The sequence below is a fragment of the Desmodus rotundus genome, chromosome 8 (assembly GCF_022682495.2).
Source record: "Desmodus rotundus isolate HL8 chromosome 8, HLdesRot8A.1, whole genome shotgun sequence".
Taxonomy (NCBI): Eukaryota; Metazoa; Chordata; class Mammalia; order Chiroptera; family Phyllostomidae; genus Desmodus; species Desmodus rotundus.
The window spans coordinates 39728829-39755680 of record NC_071394.1 but is presented as its reverse complement, the minus strand read 5'-3'; positions in this window follow the sequence as shown (position 1 = coordinate 39755680).

The window sequence follows — 26852 nt, the reverse complement described above, 5'->3', positions numbered from 1 at the left end:
TTTAAAATTTTGAACCATGTAACTATGTTATTGTGATTCATAATAAGTGGTATGTATTGGTCTTCACCTCCATTCCTGGCACAGAGCCCCTAAAACCCTTGGAGTTTCCTAATTATGAGAATAGAAAAAGTGTCTTTATGAGTTGACTTTTGGAAAGCCCAGGTAACCTAAGGATGTGGCATGGTGGCAAATGGAGCCAACCATGTTATAGGGGTGTTGGAACTTTCAGCCCCACTGTGATCTTGGGGGAAGGAACAGGGGCTAGATATTGGGTTCAGTCCCAGGAGGTGTGAATGAATTAATCAACCTTGCCTATGTAATGAAGCCCAAAAGGATAGGGTTCAGAAAGCTTCCAGGTTGGTAAGCACATTGAGGTTTGTGGAGAGTGGTCTAAGAGCTTGGGAATTCTGTGCCCCTTCCCCATACCTAGCCCTATGAATCTTTTCCATCTATTCCTGACTTGTATTTTTTTGTAATAAATTGGTAATCTAGTAAGTAAAATATTTTTCTGAATTGCGAACGACTGTAGCAAATAACTGACTCCAAGGAGGGGGTCTTGGGAACGTCTGATTATTGCATCAGTCACAGGCACAGGTAACAACTTGGACTTGAGATTGGCATCTGAAGTGGGGGTCAGTCTTGTGGAACTGAGCCCTTAATCTGCGGGATCTGACACTATCATCAGGTAAACAGTATCAGAATTGAGTTTAACTGTAGGACTCCAGAGTGGTGTGGGAAATTGCTTGGTGGTGTCGGAAAACCCACACATCAAAACTGGTGTCAGAATTCAAATTATCAATGTAAAAGTTTTTTTAAATATCATTTAGGGTCTCCAGAAAAGAGAAATCAGTTTTGACCCTAACAGGCACCCTGTGACCTTGCTGTTGAGAGTGTAACTTATTTTTTAAAAATGAGCTTATTTATCCTTGATCAACCTCTCCTCTAAAGCAGATACTAGAATCCTGGAATTTTAGAACCAAATGCAACTTAAAAACACAGTGCTTGTCTCTTAGTTACATGCAGAACAATTGACCAATTTCTTCATGAGTCCTCTCTCTCTCTCTCTCTCTCTCTCTCTCTCTCTCCATCACACCATTTTTATTTTACCAAATTTTTTGACCTCTCAATTTCAGCCTCATTTATGAGTTTCTCTGCTCTCTTAGATATTTCTATACTGGAGCACTTCAGAGCTCAGTTTTGAAAGCTCTTATATTTTCTCAAAACATGCATTCTGTATTAGTTTGATAGGTTGTCATAACAAAGTACCATAAACTGAGTGGTTTAAACAGAAACATATTGTCTCACAATTCTGGATGTCAGATGTCCAAGATCAAGGTGTCCTTCTAAGGGCCATGAAGGAGAATTTGTTTCATGCCTCCTTCCATCTCTTAGTAGTTGGCTGGCAATCTTTGGTGTTCCTTGGCTTGTAGAAGTATCACCCTGATGACCTTCACCTTCACATGGGGTTCTCCCTTTGCATGTGTCTGTATGAAAATGTCCCCGACTTATAAGGACACCAATCTTATTAGATTAGAATCCTAATGGCCTAATTTTAACCTGTTTACCCCACTAAAGACCCTATCTCCAAGTCCACATTATGGGATACTAACATTTTACATTTCAACAATTCTTTATTGGAGGATATAGGGAAGTGGTGAAGGTGTGTGGATTTGGGGATTTGACAATTCTACCCATAACATAGTCTCTAAATTATTTCATTCACTTCTATAGCTTGAAATATTGTCCATTTGCTAAGTCCTTAATTTATATATCCAGTCCAGATCTATTCTCAATGAACTGACAAAATATGATTTTCACCTACAATCTAACAGGATTGCAGACTTATATCAAAAACAGTTCTTGCTCCTCTTCCATTGCCCAATCCATTCCTCTTCCAATCTTTTCCCTCTTGGTCAACAGCAACTCCACCCGTGCTCTCACTTAGACTAGAATCCTGGGGGATCATCCTAATGCCCTGACCTCCAGTCACTCACTAAGTCCTCTATCTATTCAGGCTCCAGCATGAATCCTATGTTTATCAAATCCTTGGTACCCTACTGCTGTCAGTATTGCTATCTTAAACTTCCATTTCCATGAAATACCAAAAGCTTAAATGTCCTATACTAAAAATATTGGGAGAGGGCTACATTTTCTTCAACATTTTAAGACTCAAGGTTATTACTAAATGGTTGATGCTTTCTTTTTCTTTTTTTTTTAACTTTTTAATTTTTATTGTTATTCAATTACAGTTGTATGCCTTTTCTCCCCATCCCTCCACCCCACCCCAGCTGAACCCACCTCCATCCCCCACCTCCACCCTCCCCCTTGATTTTGTCCATGTGTCCTTTATAGTAGTTCCTGTAATCCCCTCTTCCCACTGTCCCCCCCACCCCCCGGCTATTGTTAGATTGTTCTTAACTTCAATGTCTCTGGTTATATTTTGTTTGCTTTTTTCTTCTGTTGATTATGTTCCAGTTAAAGGTGAGATCATATGGTATTTGTCCCTCACCACCTGGCTTATTTCACTTAGCATAATGCTCTCCACTGTTGCAAAGGGTAGGAGCTCCTTCTTTCTCTGCTGCATAGAATTCCATTGTGTAAATATACCATAGTTTTTTTTGATCCAGTCATTTGCTGATGGGCACTTAGGTTGCTTCCAGTACTTGGTTATTGTAAATTGTGCTGCTTTGAACATTGGGGTGCAAAGGTTCTTTTGGATTGGTGTTTCAGGGTTCTTAGGGTATAATCTCAGCAGCAGAATTGCTGGGTCAAAGGGCAGTTCCATTTTTAGTTTTCTGAGGAAATTCCATATTGTTTTCCACAGTGTCCTCACCAGTCTGCATTCCCACCAACAGTGCACTAGGGTTCCCTTTTCTCCGCATCCTCTCCAACATTTGTTTGTGGATTTGTTTATGTTGGCCATTCTGACTGGTGTGAGATGATACCTCATTGTGGTTTTAATTTGCATCTCTCTGATGGCTAGTGATGCTGAGCATCTTTTCATATGTCTCTGGGCCCTCTGTATGTCTTCCTTGGAGAAGTGTCTGTTCAAGTCCTTTGCCCATTTTTTAATTGGGTTGTTTGTCTTCCTGGAGTGGAGTCGTGTGAGTTCTTTATATATTTTGGAGATCAGGCCCTTGTCTGAGGTATCATTAGCAAGTATGTTTTCCCATACTGTTGGTTCTCTTTGTAATTTGGTGCTGTTTTCTTTAGCCATGCAGAAGCTTTTTATTTTGATGAGGTCCCATTTGTTTATTCTTTCCTTTATGTCCCTTGCTTTAGGGGATGTGTCTGTGAGGATGTTGCTGCGTGGAATGTCTGAGATGATGCTTTCTTTTTCTAAGGCTACAACATTATGCTTTATACAAGGATTGTTTTATAGGGACTCTCCTCTTTCTTTTTTCTTGTTGTGTATAATAACATATTGTATTAGCTAAGTTATCTTCTTCTTTATCCTGTTTAAGAGAACAATGGTTTATTGTTATATCATGGTGAGATTACTGAAGATATTGCCACTTTTTAATTTGTGAAAGCATGAAGCGATTTAAAAAAGGGGGTATAATATTCTACCCAGGAGACATGAATTATATTCTAAAAAACCTTTTAAATACACAAATTAAAGAATACATAGGAAGATAATGGGTTTTCTAAAGTTTAAGTTCACCAACATACTATAAAACTCAGGACCTGTGAATTCTGAAGTAAACAGGGCATGGCATTCCTTAAGAGACAGTATTCACACTAGTTTTTCGCTGTAGCCTTAAATAGATCACAGAGGTGTTAGCAACTGGCCTGTGGATCACCCAGATAAGCTTCACCCCATCAGGCACCCACAAAGAGATGCCACATGAAGTAAACTATAGCAGTAAATTAGATTAAATTGACATGCAAAGATTACATGACTGACTCAGCATCAATAAAGCATAGCGCATTTATTATTGGAAATAAGGTTATGGATTTCACTAACACATCCACATTGCCTAGTTAAGACATCCTTGTGAAAAAATGTCACACGATTTCAAAATGGCCACTGGGGTGCAATTTGGGATTGAAAAAAAAGTAAAGATACCTGGTTTATACAGGGAACAAAGTAATTAGATTGGTATCGTTAGCACAAACCTCTAACCAAATGTGCTAATTCAACTCCAAATTACATGGAAAAATCTAGAGTTATGTTGACCATTTTGTAGGACAAAATACAAATGAATATTCTGAAATTCATGAATCTGATTTGAAGTGTAAGGTGTTTCAGAGAGAACGAAATGCAAATCAAGGTTCACCACGTGGTATGCCCTAGGAAGAAGGATCACTGTATCTCTGTGTATCTGTACAATGGAGATAACAGTTGTTTCATACACTTTTCAAAATAGTATTTTAATTACTGATGTCTTTGCAACAAAGAGACTATATCATAATTACTATTATCATTAAAATTAGGTTAGTATACTTTAATAGATTTGAATGACTAATCAATTCTTTTTCTCTTATTGGTGTCTCTCTTATACTTTAAACATCATTTTCTTGAAATCCAGATATCAAATACCTTCAAAGTTTTAGTTATCTCGGATTATAAACAATACATTCACTTGTATCGTATGAATCTTTTCTAATCTTCCCAGGCAGAAATAATCCCAGATACATTATATTGCTAGTTAACTTTTCATATCTACCCCTTAATTTCTGCAGTTAGATTGTAGTCTACTTGAGGAAAAAGATGTTTCTTATATTGTTTAATATTCTATATTGCCACTAGCATAACAATTTGCCCACAGATTTTTAATAAATGTGTAGGTCATCAGAAAGAGAAATCTGATTAAGAAAACAGTCTAATATTAAAGAATAAAAACTCATAGCAATAGTTCTCATCCTTAAAAACCATCAAGTGGGTACCTTTTAAAATTCCTATTGCTCAGAACATACTCTATAAAAATTCAGTCAAAGGCTCTGGGTGTGAGACCCAGGCATGCATAGTTCTAAAACTTCCCTATTCCATCGCTAGCCAAGTTTGAGAACCGCTGTCCAGGAGCAGTAGCTCACGAACACATGTGACCATCAGTAACATCTAGGCAGTTTACAAAAGAGAGACACCCCATTGTACCACACTCAGAAATCGTGGTTTAATAAATATTAATAAATATAGTTAAGAAATCGACAAACAAACAAAAACACTCACAGATGAGTCTAATATACAACCAGGCTTGAGAACCATTGCCAAAAGTCTAGACAAGCAATTTTCAACCTCTTAAAAAAAATCTCATTGCACACATAATCTAATTATTAAAATTCAGCAACTGATCTGACAAAGAAGGTATAATTTTGATTGATTCACACTGGCCAGCTATTGTTGTGTTGGCTGTCATTTTTTTATTTGATAATCTAAGGGGAAAAAAGGTCACTGCCCCTGACTAAATGCATATTTTAAAAATTCTTGTGCCACACCAGTTGAAAATCGCTGGTCTAGGCCAATGGTTCTAAAGCTGTGTGTGGTCCCCAAACCACTATCAGCATCATTACCTGGGAACTTGTTAAAGATGAAAATTTGTGCTTCCCATGGCAGACCTACCAAATCAGACACCCTGGAGTAGGGGGCCAAGAAGATGTTTTATCAAACCTTCCCGGGGATTCTGATGCGTGCTGGAATGTGTGGACCACTGAGCTCTGCTACCCCAATACGCTAATGTGCTTTGTGCTGAATACTAAAAATAAAATTACAATATTCTATTTTAAAATGGCAAGTAAATTACATGATAAATAGGATTTTCTATATTTTAAATTTTGTTGACCTAAATACTTAAACTTTTGGTAGAATAGTGTCATTAACAGACAACAAAGCAAATACAAAGATAAATTTTAAAAAGATTATTAACCACAAACTTCAAATATCTGGTCCTGCTAAATTCAGAAGCTTGCAATCTTTGTGGAAACATTGCTTCTGATTTTATACTGTATTTCAGTTTACAAAGATAATCATATTAGTTATGTTAAAGAAATTTAAAATTTAAATAACAAATAAATATATAAAATTTGTGCTAAATCAAAATCTAAATGGTTAAAACTATATCAGAATTGAATGCTCATTCATAAAGTATTATATAATTATATGTGGATAACAATTAATGAACTCTTCAGTTCCAGAAACTTTATGTTCTACATCTGTTATCTACCTTAATTCTCTTATTAGCCTTAAGGAGGGAGCCTATAGATGTGGGACCGCAGCTCAGAGAATTAAGGAGCACAGAGGCAGAACTGGATCATATGTATCAAGCTCTTGACTTTGTTCCATTCCCAAATGAGTTTGAGAACCATGACTTTGCTATAGTGACCGTTCTGGTCTCAGCTGGAGACAATGAGTTAACAATTGTGGGTTTAAGGTTGGACCACTGTAAAAGAGGAAGCATTAACACACACCCTCACCTCTACCGCAGGGCCAGCAGAGATTAACACACAGTTCTAATGGGGGAAAAGAATAGCAAGAATTAGACATTAAAGTTATGGGGTCCATAGTTCTAACATAGGTGGAAAATCAGTCTCCATTTAGAACTTAAGGGAATTCCATTTGGTTTTATTAAGAGAAAACTCTGGAACCCTTACATTTAAGACTCTTCTATAGTTAAAACAGTAAGCAATAAAGTCTTCCGTTGTCACCAACTACCAAGTGGCTTTTATTTTACCCAGATACTTTCCTCAAACATGCCTCCCCCAGAAGTAGTATTATTTAGTCCCCATCCTCTACTGCCTTGCCACCCTGAAACCCACAGCAATATAACCTTTGTCCTCATAGTTGAAATAATTCTCATTATCAGGCCATTCATTCTAGTATTTATTGAATGCCAACTGTACCATTCAGGCCTCATTAAAAATACTACAGTAGTAATAAAGACCAACGTTCTCAACCTCATGAGCTTATGGTGGGAGTAACAAGAAATGAAAAAACAATAAAATAAATGGAGAGGGTGTGAGGCATTGTAAAATGCTGTGAGACAGCATCAGGTGAGTGTAAGGGGACAGGCAGTGCCTTGAGCTTGCAGACAACATTCATATTACGGTGGTTGGAGAAGGCCTGACAGAAAATGAGTGACTCAACTGTGTGAATACAAGCAAGAGAATGTTTCCAGGAAAAAGCCACAGCAAGTCCCTGGGGTGGAAGAGAGCTGGGCATGTTTAACTAAGAGCAAGGAGGCCAGTGAGTCTGGTCCATAGTAAATGAAGGACAGTAAGGTAGGTAGGGCTGCCAAGGCAAGGTTGTATCCTTCAGTACATTGATGGACTTTAAATTCTAGTAAGTAAACTCAGACAGTATTACAAGGTTTTGAGCAGAGGAGTGACAGGTTCTGATCAAAGTTTAAAAAATCCAGTGTTAGTGGACAATAGGAATTAGAGGTCTGTCCAGAACCCAGACATGTACTAAGAAAAATAGAGACATTTATTGAAGAAGATACAAGGTACAAGAAACTTGGTACTAAGGACAAAGACACTTCAGTCCCCTTCAAAGTAGTGGTCCCAAAGTAGTCTCCTCACACAGTGGTCCCAATGGCCATCAGTTCTCCAATGTGTTTTCCTGAATCTTATTGACAGTCTGAAATCTTTCCCCTTTCAAAGGTGATTTTAGTTTTGGGAAAATCCAGAAGTTGCAGGGCGCCAAATCTGGATTGTAGGTGGGGCTGAGTCACCTGGGTGATTGATATTTCCCCCAAAAACTGTGTACAAGATGTAATGCATGAGTGGGAGCATTGTTGTGATGAAGCTGCCAACCACCAGTTGCTCATAACTGAGGCATTCTGAATCATCCAAATAGTTTCTACAGAGGAATGTTCAAGCTTAATGCAAAATTTAAGGTAGATTCAATGCTCTAGTCGCTCAGTCATTTTGAATACGATGGCCACACAGTACACATGCCCATTCAAGGGCATCTACTGTCCCCACTGACTAGTAAGGTGAGGTTGACATTATTCACACATGCACATTCCAGTCCACTCTCCTTGGCTGCCAGGTTACATCGATGTCACACAAACTGTTCTTGTTATGTTAATAGTAGCTGGACTTTTCCTGGATAGACCTCATATAATTTTTTAAAAAACATTTACAAGAGCATTAAAAGTGTACAATAGCTCATATTATGGCCATCAACAAGCTTTATTACTTACTGCAGAATAAATTAAATTCAGGTACCTTAAAGTTCAAAGTTTCAAAAACACAATAGTTTATCTACAAGAGAGTATAAACATGATTTTATTTATTTATCTATTTTAATTTTTATTGTTATTCAATTACAGTTGTCTGCATTTTCTCCCCATCCCTCCACCCCACCCCAGCCAAACCCACCTCCCCCCCCCCGCCTCCACCCTCCCCCTTGATTTTGTCCATGTGTCCTTTATAGTAGTTCCTGTAATCCCCTCTTCCCACTGTCCCCAACCCCCCCCCCCTGGCTATTTTTAGATTGTTCTTAACTTCAATGTCTCTGGTTATATTTTGTTTGCTTTTTTCTTCTATTGATTATGTTCCAGTTAAAGGTGAGATCATATGGTATTTGTCCCTCACCGCCTGGCTTATTTCCCTTAGCATAATGCTCTCCAGTTCCATCCATGCTGTTGCAAAGGGTATAAGCTCCTTCTTTCTCTCTGCTGTGTAGAATTCCATTGTGTAGATGCACCATAGTTTTTTGATCCACTCATTTGCTGATGGGCACTTCAGTTGACATGATTTTAAAGATTCATAATAATTAAGTATTTTCATCATGTGAAATAAATGATCAAAGAACCCCAGATACCAACTCTTCTAATCATTTTCACATACAGTTCCGCTTTCTCAGTAGTTCTGATAAATATCCCTCTTCCTCAGCATCCTGTTCTCAAATTCCCATTTTCCCTGAGATAGTTCATCCATACCCTGGATTTTGACAACTCACGAGATATCATTCTCTCCAAAAAGTATTTCTCAAATCTCCCTCACTTTCCCATTTAAGTGGTCACCAAAGCCTGTAGATCTACCATCAAATATCTGTCAATTAAAATTCACTTGTCTCCCTCATTTTTTTTACATTTTCAAGCCCTTAGCATCTCTTATATCTAATATCACATATACTTCTGAAATAATGACTTAATCAAATGCTTCTTTCTATTCAGTTCACCTCATACAATCATCAAACAATCACTTCAAATACATGAATCTAATGTTGATTTTGTTTGCAACCAGTAATACTTCTTCAATGCTTTTAAGATTAAGTCCACATTCCTTAATGTAGTATTCAATGCCTTAAACAATCATATTTCAAACTATCTTTTGAGACTTGACCTCCAATACTTCCTATCTCTCATTCCCTTCATGCTACAAACTTCATACCTGTTATCTATGTATATACACATACATACACTGTATAAAATGCAAGTCTACAATATATAAACTTATGAATATATATTTTACATATTCTTTTGTATTTGTTAAATGTTATGTAACAAATTTATTGCAGACAGATATTTTCAGATACAACTAATAATACCCAGTTTTATGTTACTTACAAAAAGATAAACCTAAAACTTATTGTCATAAGAAATTAGGGAGTAAAAGGATAAAAACAACACACTTGGCAATTACTAACCAAAAGAAAGCTCATATATATTTATATATACATATCAAACAAAATACACTTAAATGCAAAAGAAATTTATTAGTGATGAAAGAGTCACTACTCTTTTTTATCAGAAATAATCCATCTGAAATGCATAAAAATTATAAATGTATAGGAACTTAAGAAGTAAGAATACATTTTGAAAGATTTACCCAATGTAACATAACACAACCATTAAAATGACTTTTACAATGAGCATATACAATTTTTTAATTGTTTACATTATACTAAAAGGAAAACAATTTTATAAAGTGTTCACATCTGTATAAAAGTAAAGCTCATATAAAGAAAACATTAGAAAGGGAAATTCAACTGTAAATTAATTTTTTCTTTTCTTCTGAGTTTTCTGTATTTATCAAGTTTTATTTGTACTTTCATAGTGAAAATTTTAATTCTTGAGCACCTCAGTGCATGTATGCGATCAATGTTTATTGAGTATCTAAATGTCTTTGGGAAAAAAATATATAATCTACTCTTTTCAGATTGCAGCTTTTTCTTTAATGTTTTCCAACCATTTTCTCACCTTGAAAATTCTTTTTTCCCCCCAATACCAAGAAAAAATGATACCTTCTTCTGTAACTAAAATGATTAAATAAAACCTTTTTGGATTTTTAAACTATTTTATATTTATTTGAGTATCATTTGCATACACAATACATAACACTTATATGTGTACAATTTGATGCATATACATGAGTAACTCATACTCTTATTAAGATAGAATATTTTTCTTGTGTTACTTCCAGTTTTATCATGTAGAGGTAATTGCTGTTCTGATTATTTTCTGACACAGAATACTTTTTATTTTTATGGAACTTTTAAAAATGGAATTATCTGTGCCCTCTTGTGTCTGCCTTCTTTCTCTCAGTGTGATGGTTTTGAGATTTATCCATGTTGTTGCCTATCAATAATTTATTCTCTTTATTGCCAGTAGTTTTCTATTATATGAAAATACCACATTTTCTTATGCATTCATCTGTTTCTGGACATTTGGGTTGTCCCACATTTTTTGCTATTATGAACAATGCTGCTATGAACATTTCTGTTCAAGTATTTTTGTGGACATATGTTGCTATTTCTTTTGCATAAATGCCTAGGAGTAAATGGTTGCCAAACTGTTTTCTAAAATTGTTGAGCCATTTTACACTCTCACCAGTTCTAATTGCTTCACATCTTTGTTCATATTTGATGTCATCGGTCTTTGATTTTTCTAAGCTATGGGATCTAGAAGATGATATCTCCTTGTTATGGTAATTTACATTTCTCTGACAACTAAATCTTGTGTTTTTTCCTGTGTTCATTGGTCATTAGTACATCTTCCTTTGTTGTGTCTACTAAAGTCTTTGCCCATTGTCTCTTAAAAATTACCTTGTTTAGCATTGTATTATTGAGTGTTAAGAGTACTCTACCATATTTTGTATTTAAGTCCTTCATCAGATATACGTTATGGGAATGTTTATTTTTCTGGCCTTCTATCACTATTCATTTCCTGATAATTTTTAATTTTGATTAATTCTGATTTATCATTTTTATGTTAAAAATTTTTGTAGCCTATTAAAACTTTGTTAGTCTAGGGTTGCAGGAATATTCTCCTGTTTCCTTTAAGAGTAGTTCTGGGATTTATGTTTAGCCCTACCATTTATCTCAAATTAATTTTAGTGCATCGTGTGAGATGGGGTTGAAATCTACTTTTTCCACTGATATCAAGTGTTTGTGACATCATTTATTAAAAAAACTCTCCTTTCTCCCATTAAACTATGTTTGTACCTTTGTCAAAACCCATTGACTCTTACAGTGTTTCATCTATTTCTGAACTCTACATTCCCTTCTACTCATCTATAGTTATTGTCCTTGTAACATCATATTTTGTTTGATATATTATACAAATTATTGTATAACAATTAACACTTATATTAGTTTCCTACTGCTGTCGTAACAAATTAACAAAAATATAGTGGCTTAAAACAATACAAACTTAATCTCTTATAGTTCTGGAGGCAAGAAGTCTAAAATGGGTCTTACTGAGCTAAATCAAGGTGTCATCAGGGCTTCATTCCTCCTGGAGGCTCTGAAGGAGTACTGGGCAGTCCTTGTACTTGTCCTTGGCAGTGTGTGAAGGCTACTTGCATTCCAGGGCTGTGGTCTCCTTCCAGCAGTAACGTCACTCGGTCTCTGCTTCTGTCAGCACGTTTCTCACTCTGACCCCCTCACCCATCCTGTATGGACTACCGTGATTACATTGGACCCTCCCAAAGCGATCTGCAGATTCAGTGCAAACTCTGTCAAAATACCAAAGGTATTTTCACAGAATTACAACACATAATCTTAGAATTTGTATGGAACACAAAAGAGCCTGAATAGCCAAAGCAAACTAAGCATACGCAGAAAGATGAATAGGTAAGGAAGATGTGAGATACATATATATGAAGTGTGTGTGTGTGTGTGTAAATTCCATTATATAAGGGAATATTACCCAGCCATTAAAAGAATGAAATCTTGCCATTTGTAACAATATGGATGATCCCGGGGTGTATTATGCTAATGAAAATAGTCAGACAGAGAAAAAAAATTATATTATTTTACTTATATGTAGAATCTGAAAAAACAAAACAAAAGAATAAATGAAACAGAAACAGACTCATAGATACAGAAAACAAACTGATGGTTGGGGACATGGGCAAAATAGGTGAGGGGGAATAAGGGATAAAAGGCTCCAGTTTTAAAATAAATGTCATGGGAAATTAATGAACAGCATAGAGAATACACTCAATATTCAATAACTGTATGGTGACAGACGATAACTAGACTCGTGATCATTTTGCAATGTACATAAATATTGAATCACTATGTTGTACACCTGAAACAAATAAAATATGGTAAATCAATTATACTTTAAGAAAAGTAAATAAATAAAATTGTTCTCCATCTCTAGACATATCAAACTAGAAAACAAGTTTTATCTTCCCAATATACAATAGTAGGACAGGCATAAGAATCTTGGAAAATATGTTACAGACATTTCTGTTCAAAAAAAAGGAGAATGTAGAAATAAAAAATGACCAGTCCCAAGATATTTTGAAATCCAATCAGGTAAATTCTGTTTGGTTTTAAGGCCTTTACTTATAGTGAAGTTTTAAAATATGGCAATATGTGTCCTGCATATTTTTAAAGGATTATCTTGGCTACTCTTAGTCTTAGAATTTTCATATAAATTTAAGATTAAACCTGTTAATTTCTATATCCCCCCCCAAAGATTACTGGTATTTATACTGGAATTTTATTGAATCTCAAATTTGAGGAGAAAATATTGAAATGTTAATGATCCTAGCAATATTAAGAAGATAGAACAAAGGTAGAGGTATCGTGTTCCCTGATATTAAACTATACTACACAGCCATAGTAACCAAAACACTATGATACCAGCACAAAAGCAGACACATAGATCAAGGAAACAGAATTAAGAAGCCAGAAGTAAACCGAGTATGTGTGTGTGTGTGTGTGTGTGTGCAAAGGAGACAAATATAGAGTGGGGAAAAGAACCTCAGGATGATTTTTGTATTATTTCAGACTGGGTGCTTAATGGATTCCTGAGTTTGTGGGTTGATTTCTTCATAAATTTAGCCACAGTGTTAGATATTATCTTTTAAAATATAACTGATGTCTCATTTTCTTTTTCTTTTATTTCCAGGAGTCCGCTAAACATATGTTGGGCCTTCTCCCTATGTTCCATATCTGCATTTATCTATTGAGTTCTTATTTTTAGTTATATTATTTCCTAATTTTTAAAATAGACATTGGGTTATTTCTTGTAGATCAGTATTTGCCAATAATATTCTCCATCTGGTTAATTATTTCTTTTATATCTCATATAAAACTACAAATTAATTATAGTTTTATTTAAGATTCATGTTTAACAGGTCCAGTATGTTGGTTACCCATGCTTTTCTTCAGCCAGAGCTCTTCTCCACAGACTCGTCCATGAAATTCTGGCTTTCTTCTGTTCTTTACTTTGGATTTTTATGGCTGTTCGAATTGTTTTTGGTAGAATCATTGGTCTATTGCAACACACTCTATCATAATCAGAAGCAAGAAGATTCTTTTGCATATTTCAAAAGTGATAAATACACACCATGTAATGAATCGTTTGTTAAATTGTGTTGTACTTTATATTGTGTTAAGAGTTGCACAATTCAAAAAAGGAAAAAGAAAAGCAGAGATTGATTATTCCCCAATTTCCTGACTTTACAAATTAGAATATTTAGGTACTACAGAAGCTGCTGTGAAGAGCAATTTTTAAATATAATTCACTTGTTTATTGAGTAAACAAATTATTACTTGGGGCCAACATTGTGTTAGGTGCAGAAGACACAGCAAAAGAGTACCTTTACACAGTACATTGTGAGGCAGATGGACCAGAATTTGGATGCTAACGCTGTCATTATCTGGTTTTGTAGCAATGGGCGAATCAAAAGATTGCTGAGTGTCAATTTCTGTCTGTAGAAAATGAAGGTTGAATATGACTATTCCTAAGCTTTGTATCTCCTTTTAATTCCCCTAGATTATAACTTTTATGAAGCAAAGGCCTAAGTCTGTCAGTACAACATCCTAAATTTCTAAATGCCTGGCCCTCAGTAAACATTATAGAATAAACAAAGAAAATATATAGATATTTATATATGTTGTTTTGTTAGTGGTTAATTCATATGTATATGAATGTGCATATATATTATATATAGTGTATGTGTATCTTACCTTTGTATTATTTAGAAATACATATTGTTTTGTTAGTGGATTCATTCATATCTTTGCATGCTAGGTATATAATATACATGTATCTTATCTCTGAATTATTTAAAAATATGACTGCCTAAGTATGGAATTTCATTGTTTCTGTATTTCATACATTTTAGTGTATGTCATCAACCTTTTTAACTACTTTTTTTGGTTCCTAAATTTCATATCCACATTTTTCAATTAACTACCAATTACAAATATTCTCTGTAGACTTCTCATCAGCCATTTTGAGGAAGATGAATTATGGAAACATCATTTTAAAAAGCAAGCATTTCACAAGAACACTTTTTGTATGGTAAAATTTAGCATTAGTATGTTTTATACAAAGAGTTTACTGATAATACATCTACATGTCTTGCACAAACTGCACTTTTTAAATATGGTTGATTGTTAGCTTCAAAAGAGCTGCCCAGCACTTATATTCCAACGAGCTGCTACGAAAGAAATAAGTATTAATGGACCTACCACACCTTCAGCCTCTCGTCGCCAGTCTCTGTGCTTAACCACAGGACTCCCATTAACATTAATGGGAGTTCCATGCACACATCACCTGGAGAACAGACCCCTCGATGTTTGATCATTATCTTCCTAGACAGGTAGGAATGGCATCAATCAGGTATCCAGCTTAGTTTCACAGTATGTACTATTAAAGGCATCAGGGCAATAAAAACACAGCTTTCTAACACTTTCTTTATAAAACAGTAAAAACGTGCAGAACAACCAAAGGAGAAGATTTTAAAGGCACACAAGGAGAGCATGGCTTTCCTGAATATCTTTTTATAATTACAAATGACCCTAAACTGAAGCATACGCACTATTTTCTTTCTAAGGCAATCATAATGGAATAATAAAGACAAGCTTCATTATATAAAATGGATTTGATTTACTACAAAGTAGCCAAATAGTGAAGAGACAGTGGAGTTTACATAAAAACTGCTTCACCTCTGGCTTTTTCTTCCCTTTTAATGTTTTCCCATTATACCATTAAAAAAATCAAATACTTTTATGTGGTTCGAAAGAAAACATGAGTGATTAGTACTACTATGTGAGTTCCATCATGGTTGAAGGAATGCTGTGAAAATAAGGATATGTCTTCAGCTTAGATTTACTGTACATTTAGTAAATTAGGAGCAGCAGCAGCATAGTGAAAGGGAAAAATTAAAAATGGTCTGGGTAAGGCTTGGGGTAAAGGAGAGCAAGGTTTGGCTTTGAGATTATGATTTTTACCAGCTATGCAACCTTAAACAAAGTTTTTGAAGTCACTTTTTCATTTGTAAAGTGAGGCAAAAAAACCTATATGGCAGACTAATTAGGAGGCTTATAAGAGATATGGAGCATAGAGCAAGCATGACAATTAGTAAATGTTTCTTAAAAGTAACTATTACTCCATGTGTGTATATAATTATTAACTCAAATGATAGTATGATACTAGAGAATAATCATTAGAGTCAGATAGACATAAATTATAACCCTGTGTCTGCCCCAAACTGACCTTAGGACCCTGGGTATATGTTTTAAATTATTTTTCTAAGTTTGTATAGATGTGTAGGCTTACATGTACATACATTTATATACATACATACACATGCATACAAGGAGGGGACTCAAAAGAACAGGATTTATTTATAAAAATTGTCTTTTCTTACATATTTAAATGTCAGTCACCTTCAAAATTCTGTTTGTTGCAATACACCTATGAGACTTTTTCCCACTGCTCAAAATAGTTTTTGAACTCATTAATTTTGATGCCTTTTAGTGTTCCTGCCATTTTTTGTTTCACCTCTTTCACATTAGCAAAACATTTGCCTTTGAGGACTTTTTCATACAGGGAAACAACAACCAAAAAAAGCCACTTAGAGCAAGATCCGGTGAATAGTGAGGGTAGGGCACAGGAGTCATAAGAAGAATAAATGGTAGGTACAAAATAGACAGGGGGATGTTGAGAATAGTATGGGAAATGGAGAAGCCAAAGAACTTATATGTACAACTCATGGACATGAACTAAGGGGCGAGTGCTGGTGGGAGGAGGGTTGCAGGGCAGAAGGGAATAAAGAGGAGAGAAAATGGGACAACTATAATAGCATAATCAATGAAATGTACTTAAAAAAATAAACTGCCAAATACCTAGCTCAGTGTGGGCAGGTGCACTCGTAAATCACCCATCATGAAATGGACAAATGCACTGAAAGAGTCATCATAAAAATTCACCGAAGTCAAACCCAGCCTCTCACAACAACGCCATCTAGTACTCTGATACAGATGAGTTCCTAAAACGCTCACCTAGCGGAGGGAGGCTGTACTACAAGGGGCCCACCCTCCATAAGATAATTCCATTTTTGGGGTTCCCCCTTTAAATATACATATATACACATACACTTGCACATGCATTTATATACATACACACATGCATGCATAGAATTTTAAATGAATTTTTTATAAATATGCTTACATGTACATGCCCACATATACATACATATATACATATACCATGTCTCATATATATAGCCACGTATACACATATATATTGAAAAATGTAAACATATTTAACTATATATACTTTTATGATGAACTTAGCTCTAGTGATTCACAATTTTAACTTTCTATCTGAATTCAACAATAGGGCTCAGTTGCTAAATTGCGTTTCCACCATCTCAGCATGTAGCCTTACATAAGACCTATATTAGGGAATCTGAGTCAGTGGCAAGGGGATTGAAGGCACTCATGTCTATCTACTGATGCTTGGCTCTTGGTGGCCCTTCTGCGCATGCTGTGTACAGTTCATGGATACTTGCTATGCACAGAGTCTGCAGTGTTATTTTCAAGGAAATCCTCACCTGGTAGGGTCCTCCCTCCTTTTCTTAGCCCCCCATTTTTCATATGAATTGGCAATTCCAAGTCAGTACTTGGAGTGGTTTGTACTTGAAAATACCTGACTTAGCTGAACCTTAGCTACCATCTTAATGAGATTTTATAATAGGATGGTAACCAGGCTTGAGCTGCCTGGAGACTAAGCAAATTCCAAAGACGTCATGAGGAGAACTGGGTGAAATGTAGATGACTAATGACATAGGAAGAATATGCTCATTTTTTGAGCAGCGATTCACCCCTGATAATGCAGTCCCAAGCCTTTGTCCAGTCAATCTTCAGGAAAGCTACTTGTGGGAGACATTATTAACCCACTATAACAGATGAAGAAATCAAGACTCAGTAAAATTAAGTTACTTGTCTAAGAGTACACTAAGAGATACTGAGTGGAAAAATCATTGCTCATGATTTTGACCTTCTAGAGTTCTCTATTCTTACTGAGTGCAGCTTGAAAATTGGGATAACAGTGATATCTACCTCATAGTGCAGCTGTTAGGATTAAATGAAATTGCACATACAAAAGGAGCAGAACCATGTCTGAAACATAATACATAATACACAAGACATATTTAATAATCATCGATTGTCATTTTGCAAAAACCACAAAAACTATTAGCCCAAATCTGTACATATTTTAATTTAATAATTTTAGAATACCTACTAAGTTTCAAGCAGAAACAAAAAATACTTAATGTGAAGAAAAATTATAAACAAATAATAAGTGAAGACATAATCAGAAAGTAAAGCCTAGATGGGGACAAGGACAGAGAGCTGATGGGACAGGGTAATTAAAGAAAGCCCCTCTGAAGTGGTGACACTTGAGCCAAGATCTAAAAGAATGAGAAGGTGAAAGCTGAAAGGGAAGATCTCTGAAAACATTCTCAGGAGAGGGAAGAGGGTGCAGGCTCTGAGGTGGAAAGACCGATATGTTGTCCTTTTTTGTTGTTGTTTGACAAAATGTTTAATCAACTTTTGTGGGTAGATACATTTTTAACTTGAAAAACAAAGCATCTCCTTAGAGAAAAAATAAAGCTGAAAATTTGCACTTCTATGGGATCGTTAACAAGTTGCACAGAGGAGGCATTGTCTCCACCCCACGGTTTGCAAAACTATGGCTAATGGTGTATTCCATGTTTTGCTCTAGTTTTACAGGAAAGAAGAATTATCACTCTAAATGTAAAAGCATGGACTGCATAATATTTCACAATGCTACCCAAGTGATTGATTTGAATAACATTTATTCTTCTTCCTTTGTCTTTTGGCAAAGTCACATAAGCAGCAAGGGAAACTTTGAAGAAATAAAATAGAGCTCCTCTCTCAAATAATTGCATAAGACTAAAGTCATCCCAGATAGAATATCTGACCATTTTCAGAGCACTTCACAAAGTGGGTTAATAGAGAGTCCAAGTTATTTTCATGACTCACATTTGTGGTACTTCTTTATCTATCTCCCTATTTCCAATATCTTGGTTCCCCATTCTGGTACTATTACCTCTTTGATAAGTACAAGTGGGATTGAAGTCTCAAGTGCTGGGTAAGATGGAACTTTAAGCATTTTCTCAGTGTATCCCAGGAGTTGTCAAGCCAAGAGAACAATTTTCAGCAGGAAACCCTAAAACAATTACATATACCACCTTTGCCTAATTCTAGCTTTGAAACATATTGTTTCATTTGGCTGTCACAATAATTTTTGAAGTTGGAATGATTGTCCCCACTTTAGAGATGATGAAATGAAGACTCACAGAGGACACAAAAGTTGGCCAACTTTACACACCTTGCATATTGCAAGCCTGAATCATACAGTTAGATCCTGCACTTTTTCCACTCTATGGCTCCATCCAACACAAAACATTTGTTTTGTGTTGGTTTTGCGCTTTGTTGTTTTCAAAGTGTTTTGGAAAACATAATTTCCTCTTTATAACCTTTATGAAGCGAGCCTGAAAGGACTGCTAGCTGAAGGGACTAGGTGGGAAGTGATCTGGTGGTTCTTACCTGACAAGCATGTGTTCCTTCTGTGTAAAGGAGGTTTGCTCAGAGAATATAGCCAGACGAGGTTTTCAGACCTGGCCTGAGAAGCTGCTTATCTCCTGCTCTTCATTAACCCTCCTAATCCACTGATCGCAGCTGAGTAATTTCAGGGCACTGTGTCAGAATTTCCCCCCAACATGTCCTGTGACAAGGAGTCCTGTGAGGTCTTTCCAGAATGGGGAAAAATAACTCAATGATCAATTAAGTATGAAACATCTACATACTATCACTTCAGTTTTGACACTCACAACTTAACTTCGGCAGATAGAGTTTCTGAAAAGTACTGTATGCAAAAAACCTATTTAAATACATCTAAATAGCACACTTCAACCTTAGCAAACTTCAAAACAGATTTCGAACGCATTAAAATTGTTTAACGACTGGTGGAACAATGCCCTACAATTTTGGATAGAGAAGGCTGACAGAAATTAGGAAAGATAAGACCACTGGCAAGTAAAGTGGGGAAAGGACAGCTCCCCCAGAGCTTTGAGTGCTTACTGCCTTTCTGTCACCTCAGCACCATTCTCCATGTAGGGCAAAAAAGACGAGGTGACCATTCCTGAAGATAATTTTTAGGTTTGGGGGATTTTTTTTCTTTTATGGTATTTTATTCTTTTTCTTTAATATTGTAAGTGGCCATAGAAAATCATGGGGGATTCTAATTTAAAATGCCAATGCATTAAAGTGGAATTGTCTGATCTGTATAAAGTCTTTATTTTTCTTTCCTTTACTTTCCTCTCACCCCCTACCCTCTTCTTTCCTCCTTCCTCCTCTTTCTTTACATTATTATAACAAAGTTGTCAAAGGCAAATTCACCAAAATTTAGTTTATTGGCTCAGTCATGTTTAAGTTCTGTAAAAATAAGATAGTAAACTGCAACATACAACTGAACTCCATCCAAACCTCAAGAAACTCAATTCCGATAGTGAGGCACCGGCACCTTCAGTTATCTCAGGGATGTGTGGTGATGAGACTGCTACTATTTTATATTTTATAGAGAGATGATTGATATTCTTACACGAAGCTTAAGGCAAAATCTCATTTAAGAACATAAACCAACAATTTAATGAATTGTTCCCAATGTTGTTTTAATTTTCAGTCTTCTAATGTTAACAACATTACTGAAGGAACATACAAATAATTAAATTTAAAAAATAATCAACTATTGATTCTTTTGTCATGAACTCATTCTGCTCCTTGACATGTACTTTGAGAGCACAATGCACTGTACGAGCAAATTGTAGCGCAAGAGAAGGAATGCAAAGCGGAAACGACAGCTATGATTTTCTCATTAAAACCAACCTAAAACAATGTTTGTACTCGGAATTAACCAAGACTTTGTAATATGTCGTAGTTTTATGGCACCGACTGTCACTGGAAACCTACAGAGTACATAAGTGAGAAACTCCTCACTGTCGCTCAGAATTCTGACAACATTTCCTTGGTGATTTTGAACAAACATACAATTAAAAATGAAAAAGATGTTTAGGGAATCCAAAATTGTTGCTGAAGTTATAGAATTCTCCTCCCATGTTATCTTTTTTCATAGATTCAATAAGAACAAATGGAAAAAGGAAAAATATATTTAATTTTCCAAACATACACTGACAATAATTTTTGAAGCAAACAACAAAAAGCAGTTTTTTGCATTATTTTGTATTATACATCTGGCTGGGGATATACCTGGGAAATCTCCGTAATTATTTCTGCTGGTTTCTGCAGTAATTTAAGTTACCAGAAGAATTGCCTTTCATCCGAAGAGGTTAACAAACTCGGTGTATTAAGTCAGACAATGTATGTAATTTAAACGCAGGATCTGAAAGCTATTGATTATCTTGTGTTTTTTTGTGTGGGTGGGTGGGTGCATTTATTGCTTTGTGTGTAGAGGAAGAGGAACAAGTACCCTTGGAACTAAAACACTCTTCTCTTTCCTATTTCTTCATTGCAAACCTCCCAGCTTTCTTAAATATCAAAAGAGCCCCAGAACCATACCTGAAATAAAAACTGTTTCCCTTTTTTGTAATTTTCAAGGGGATTTTAGAGTATCTTTCCCCAATGATTACAGGGTATTTCCATATAAGCTGTCATTTTAAGGTGAAAAATTTGCAAGGACAGTCACACCATCTGTCATCAACTGGGTTCCCTGACACCCAGAGCCGCTCTGAAATGGCCAGCGGCCGCCTGCATAACAAAGACCGTGCCCCTTGGCATTGTTCCTTCCTTGACCTGTGCTGAGAATCCTTCAAAGGGGGCTTTACTGCAACCTTTAAAGAGCTGCTTTTCAGGGGCAGTGTTTCCAAAAGAAAAAAAAAATTATTTATGCATATAGGAAATTTGAGATGCTCTGGCCTTACATTTGAGCTGCTAAGAATAAACCCTAGAAGTTTTGGCATTAGCTTTGTGTCTGTGATCCCTGAATGAAAACCTACTTAGCATTATTTTTTTCTGTTTCTGCTTTTAAAGTTTCTTTAAGATATAATTTGGGTGTTAAGCAATCCCTACATAAAGCTAGCATGCGCTGGTTAAATGTAACTAAACCACTCAAACACAGAAGCTCTGTCATACAAACTGAGAAACACACCTCCCAGCCAACAAAACCTCAGTGCCTCTCACAGTGGAAGGTACAGACAAGCTATTCTCATTGTCATGCCAAGCACCACTTATGACTTCTAAACACAATGCAGTACAATCACACTGTAGGTCACTTGTGCCCAGAAAAGGATTACAGCTGTAGCTCACAATATTTATAAAAGAAACATACAGAATGAGAGAGAGAGAGAAAATGCCAACTATTGTGAAACACTTTTACTAAGAAATGTATACTTTCATATGCCTGACATATAAAGACATATAGCTGAGGCTTCCCTTTTAAAAATGTACCATGGCAGTAAAATGTGTGTTCCTCAGTTTAGGGAAATCTAAGTTTTGAAAATTGGGCAGATCGTTGTTAAAAGAAGCTCTAGCCATTTTGAGGAATGAATGAATAAACACAAAAGGATATTCCCTCTGTCAGCATAATTAATGGCAAAATTTTATGAGCTTCATTTAGTCCCCAAGACATAGTTATACACAATACATGGAGTGTGTGTTTATGTGCACCACAGTATAAATATGTAAAAGTCACACCATTAAATCTTTCCTATGTCTGTATTCATAATACACAAAGCTGTTTTTAAATTATTTAAAAATCTATTCTCTCTTCCATATACATTAATACTAATAGGAGCTGCCGTCAACATCAAAAGCAAATTAGACCCCTAATTAGAGTTCTGATCTGCCCTGAGAATCACATTGCAGAGCCAAAAAATGTGGAATGAGTTGACCAGTCCTCCTTCTCAATTTCTGATTACTGGAAGATTCCAATATTTTCTTAACAATAAAATACAATCACTTTCCATCACAATTTATAAACATAAAATGTCACATGAACAATGTCCAAATTAAAACATAATAGAACAAAGCTCTCTTGTCTCCATATATTAGGCTATGGAATGGTTGTAAGATCTAGAAATTTTAAGTGGGTCTAAATTTTACAAATTATGTATGATACTGCCTAGTTTTCTTTTACTGTACCTTTTTATTATCATTTTGACCATACACATGTGGTTTTTCAAATGATAAATACCCTATTAAAAATCTGATTGCATAGGATGCTGGCATTAAAGATATAAGCCATTTATTTTTTAAAAATGTTAAGGAGAACTCCCTACATACCAGAAGTTTTGCTAGGTGCTAAAATACAAAAACAACAACAATAGCAAAAACATCTGTTCTCTTGTTGTTAAAGGGTTAAAATAAAACAACTAAACAGACATAGAATTAAGTATATGAAATATGATGAAAGCTATTTCTGAGTATCAGAGTAATATGTCCATATGCTTAAGGATCTCAAATTTAAAAAAATGTACTCTGACTTTGACTCCTACTGTAGTTTTCCTGTCCTGGATAGACTCTCAAAATTATCATTATGAAAAATTTCATGCATATACATAAAAGAAGTAATAGTATAATGAATTTGCTTTTACATCACCAGTTGTCCCAAAATCAACTCACCACCAGTCTTGTTTATCTATATCTTCTTCCATGTTATTTTTAAGAAAATCTCAGTTACCTTATTATTACATCCATAAATATTTCAGCATATATCTCTAAAGATAGCCACAATATTATATCACTCTTGAAATTAATAATAATTCATTAATATCATCAAATATTTTATTCAGGTCTAAATTGATCTTCAAATGTCATATTTAAAATTTATTGAGGTAATGACCAAAGAAGACTCTCACTGAGTTTGGTAGGTCAGCACCTAAATCTTTTTGTTCCCACTCCTGCTCTATTTTCTTTTTTACCTCTTTTAATTTAGTAGTTAAAAAACTGGAAATTTCATTTGACATATTTTTCCTATAGCCTGAATTTTGTTCATTTCACCCTTGTGGTCACTTTTTGAAATTGCTAGGGCACCGGTCGCTATTCTGAGAATTATTAAACACATAGAATATCATCAATTTATCTTGCCTTTCTGACAATAAACATTTTATCATGGAAAATTGTTTTTTAAAGAAGGATTGCAGTTAATGTATAAAAAGAGATAGCAGAAAAAAATGTTATTTTGAAACCTCTATTCAAATCTAAGTTGCAGTGATCAATGGCTATTAAAATCATTCCCTAAGAAGTTAATAGGGGACTTTATAATGGATAGATGAGACTGAACCCACTATTAATTTTAACATCACCAAACTGGGACGAGAGAGTCCATGCTTTATGACTTGAAGCAAAGAATTACACAGCATTATCCATGAAGTATTCTGTCGATAAATAATTAGCCAGATTGAATCAAGTCTCTAGGACCACAACCATTCTACAGAAATACAAGGGATAGTGGAGCATGTTAAATAGCATCATATAAAGATATCCTGAGCATCTCTAGAATGTGGAAGATGTTATAGAAAATAAAATAATTCAGTTTATTCAACTAAGAAATGCTTTGAAAGGTAAAAGGTGAGGAGTAACTGTTTGATCAAAACATACTTAAGAGACAGGTCAACCAAAATCAACGTAGGACCTTTGTGATTTCCTCATTCAAATATGATCTCACCTTTAACTGGAACATAATCAACAAAAGAAAAAAGCAAACAAAATATAACCAGAGACATTGAAATTAAGAACATTGTAACAATAGCCACAGGGGAGTGGGGAGGGGATAGTGGGGAGAGGGGTCTATAGGAGTTACTGTAAAGGACACAAGGACAAAATCAAGGGGGAGGCTGGAGGTGGGGGAGGCAGGTGGGACTGGCTGGGGTGGGGTGGAGGGAAGAGGAGAAAATGCAGACAATTGTAACTGAATACAAATAAATAAATAAATTTTTAAAAAATGAATTCACTGTGAAAATACATTTTTTAGACAGTTAGCAATTCCGACCTTATGATAATGGCCCTATTTTTTTTAATCTGTATTTGTTAGAGATATACATTGAAGTATTTATGGACAAAATTATAAATATGTGAAGATATCTTTAAAATACTCCAGTGATAGCAGTACAGTGAGGAGGTCAGCAATAGCTGATGAAACAAAATTGCAAAATATGATAATTATCAAAATTGGATGATGAGGAGAATATGAGGTTTCATCTTCATATTTGAACATTTTCATGTTAAATTATATTTTAAAAAGATAAAAATTCACTTTCTAATTAGAAGTATCTTTGAATGTTTATCTACCATGAAATTGAGAATGAAGTTGACCAGATTTTAAGCACAAGTTTTCTTTGAGAAATTCCTTCATGTTTTAGAGAAAGAGGTGCACACATCCCATTGAAAAGTCATATAATAGGGCCCCAATTTTGTGACTCAAAGTATAGTCAGTGGACCAACAGCACTACCGACAACTGAGTGCTTGTTAGAAGTGTAGAACGTCTGGCCCCACCTTTGCCCTAATGAATCAGAGTCTGGGTTTTATACAAGATCCCCAGGTAATTCCTGTGCTTGTTAAAGTTTAAGAAGCGGTGTTCGAAATCCCATGCATCTCATGGATTTTTTTCCCAATATTTATTATCTTAATTTATGTTCAATCCTTCTTTTTCAGTAGCTCCTTCTAAACTGCACATAAACAAGTTTGGTTTTTTCTCATTTTAAACAAAATAAAATAAATTAACAAATAAAACAAATTAATGAACCTACTTCCAGTTCATCATTAACCTAGAACTGTTGGCTTCCATGAAAAACATATGTACCCTTAACACAAATCCTCTTCTTTTTTACTTAAGCTTACTCTAGCAGGGTTCTGTTGTCTGCTACCAACGAAACTGAATTTATTATCTCCTTCATGAAACTTTTTTCTTAAAGCATGTTCACTATTAGTTTATAACAGCATCAACTACTCAGTCCCCCTAGTCTGAAAACTAAGTCATATTTGACCCAACACTTATATTATCACTGTAGTTCAAACCCTAACCATCTCTCACTCAGATTAATCAACTCATTCTGATGATGGTTAATTTTATGTGTCAACTTAAAGGGTATTTTTATATGAGAATAACATTTAAATCAGATTTAGGCAGATTGCTCTATATATTGTGAGTGAGCCTTATCCAGTTGATGCCCTGAATACAACCAAAGATCAGTAGACTGACTTTGAACTTCATTTGCACCATCAGCAATTCTGGGTCTTGAGCTGCAGATTTAGACCTGACAGCTGTCCTACATACAGAAGCCAAATCTCAATAAAAATATCTGTCTGTCTATCTATCTATCTATTTATCTATCATCTATCTATCCCATTGGCTGTTTCTTGGGATGACTCTGACTAATAAATATTTTAGTACCAAGAAGTGCTGTCAGTAACAAATATCTAAAAATGTGGAAGTGGCTCCGCATTTGGGTAATAAGTAGAGTCTGGAAGAGCTTGGGGGAACATGTTAGAAAAAGCCTAGATTGTTCTGAAGAGACTGTTGGTAGGCATATGGACGTAACATTGATTCTGCAGAAACATTACTTGGAAATGAGGAACATGTTGGAAAATGTAGGAAAGTTGATCCTTGTTATAAAGTGGCAGAGAATTTGGCTGAAGTGTGCTCCTGTGTTTTGTGGAAAGTAGAAGTTAAAAGTGATAAACTTAGACATGTAGCTAAGGAAATTCCTGAGCAAAATGTTAAAGGTATGGTCTGCTCCATCGTTACTGCTTGAAGAAATTGTTAAGCAAAAAGATACAAGAATTTGAAGATAGGAATGTTTTCAACTTATCTATATTGCAAAGAGAGAGAGAGAGAGAAGGTTTGTTCTGAAGAGAACATCAATGATGTGGCTGGGCAAACACTCCATAAAGAGATTGCCCATGGGTTTAATTGGTCATAGCAGCATAGCTAGGAATAGAAATACAATTATACCAGCAAAGAAGAGACGCTTCTGGGTTGGACTAAAGGGGATAGAGATGAAACAAAATAAAAGAAAGCTTTTGTACTTTTGAGATTCTATAAGACAAGGTGTTAGAGCCGTCTAGCTGCAAACATGTCACATCCTTCAAGAAAAGAAAGAATGACTC